General features: G+C 69.0%; 1 non-coding gene across 1 annotated transcript; it reads right to left on the bottom strand.

The window, feature by feature from the left end:
- Nucleotides 1-1,691: 1,691 nt before the first annotated feature.
- On the bottom strand, nt 1,692-1,845 carry LOC146829929 (5.8S ribosomal RNA). Its single transcript, XR_014961746.1, has one exon. It is a non-coding gene; the product is annotated as a 5.8S ribosomal RNA (ribosomal RNA).
- Nucleotides 1,846-2,032: the final 187 nt, after the last annotated feature.

Genomic DNA, 2,032 nt, shown 5'->3' with positions numbered 1-2,032 from the left:
AACCAGCTACTAGATGGTTCGATTAGTCTTTCGCCCCTATACCCAGGTCGGACGACCGATTTGCACGTCAGGACCGCTACGGACCTCCACCAGAGTTTCCTCTGGCTTCGCCCTGCCCAGGCATAGTTCACCATCTTTCGGGTCCTATCACGCACGCTCATGCTCCACCTCCCCGACAGAGCGGGCGAGACGGGCCGGTGGTGCGCCCGCCGCTGGAAGCGCGGCGGGATCCCACCTCAGCCGGCGCGCGCCGGCCCTCACCTTCATTGCGCCACAGGGTTTCGCACGGCCCTCCGACTCGCGCACGTGTTAGACTCCTTGGTCCGTGTTTCAAGACGGGTCGGGTGGGTAACCGACATCGCCGCAGACCCCTGGCGCCCGGCGTGGGCCTCCCCGCCCGGCGGCGCGACGCGGTCGGGGCGCACTGAGAACAGTCCGCCCCAGTCGACAGTCGCGCCGGGAGCAGGGGGCCCCGTCCCCCCTTCAACCGCCCCGGCGCGCCCCGAGGGGCGGCCGGGAACGGGTGCCCGGGGGAGGGCGCGGAGGCGGTCGAATCTCCCTCGGCCCCGCGGACACGGCGAAGCTGCTGCCAGGGGGGCTGTAACACCCTCCGCCAGAAGCGAAGGGCCACCTGCCACCCCGAAGCCTTCCCAGCCGACCCGGAGCCGGTCGCGGCGCACCGCCGCGGAGGAAATGCGCCCTGCGGGGGCCGGGTAGGGCCCGGGCGCCGGTCCCCAGAGGGGATCCGGAACTCCCGGGCCACCGACCTTCCCGCCGTGTTGAATCCTCCGGGCGGACTGCACGGACCCCACCCGTTTACCTCTCGACGGTTTCACGCCCTCTTGAACTCTCTCTTCAAAGTTCTTTTCAACTTTCCCTTACGGTACTTGTTGGCTATCGGTCTCGCGCCCGTATTTAGCCTTAGATGGAGTTTACCCACCCGCTTTGGGCTGCATTCCCAAGCAACCCGACTCCGAGAAGACCCGATCCCGGCGCGCCGGGGGCCGCTACCGGCCTAACACCGTCCGCGGGGTGAGCCTCGATCAGAAGGACTTGGGCCCCCTGAGCGACGCCGGGGAGTCGGTCTTCTGTACGCCACATTTCCCGCGCCGCCGCCGGGCGGGGATTCGGCGCTGGGCTCTTCCCTCTTCACTCAGCCGTTACTGGGGGAATCCTGGTTAGTTTCTTTTCCTCCGCTTAGTAATATGCTTAAATTCAGCGGGTCGCCACGTCTGATCTGAGGTCGTAGTCGGAAAGAAAACGCCGGAGCGTTCGGGGGGAGCCGGGAAGGCCAGGCACCCCTGCCGGAGCAGGGGGCCCGTCGTACCCGGCAGCGCGCGCCCTCATTCCCCGGATCACGTCTGGAGGGGTTTCGCCCTCGCCGGGAAGCCGGCCGCAGAGGAGGGCGCCCGAGGCGCGTGCGCGCGGGCAGCCGGTGGGACACCACGGACAGCCACGCGCGGCACACAGCCAAGCGCCCCGGGACGGGCCCGGGGCAGACCGGTCGCCGGGCCCCCTTCGCGGGGGGCCAGGCGCGCCGGCGGCGTACCTCCGCGGCAGGACCCGGCCAGGGACCCTGCCGACGGGCGATCGGGGGGTCTGACCTTGTGGGGGGACGAAGGGGAAGCGGAGCTCACCCTGCGACGGCCCCAGCCGCGTCCCGGGAAGCCCCGGGGCGATTGACGATCGAGCGACCCTCAGACAGGCGTAGCCCCGGGAGGAACCCGGGGCCGCAAGGTGCGTTCGAAGTGTCGATGATCAATGTGTCCTGCAATTCACACTAATTCTCGCAGCTAGCTGCGTTCTTCATCGACGCGCGAGCCGAGTGATCCACCGCCAAGAGTCACAGGCAACTTTTCCAAAACGTTCGCCCACCTGCGGGCGCAGGAGAGGCGGGAGGAAGGCGACGCCGTCCGTCCGTCGCCCGCGCGGCGAGACGGCACGGGCGCCCCGTTCAAGGCTTCCCCTCTGGGAGTCAGACAGCACCGTCGTGGTGGGGAAAATCCATTGCCAGGCGCTCGGCCCGGGAGCC

Source organism: Triturus cristatus, chromosome 5_1 (genome assembly GCF_964204655.1).
Source record: "Triturus cristatus chromosome 5_1, aTriCri1.1, whole genome shotgun sequence".
Lineage (NCBI taxonomy): Eukaryota > Metazoa > Chordata > Amphibia > Caudata > Salamandridae > Triturus > Triturus cristatus.
The sequence above is the reverse complement of the archived record's forward strand: the minus strand, read 5'-3'. Positions and strand labels throughout refer to the sequence as shown.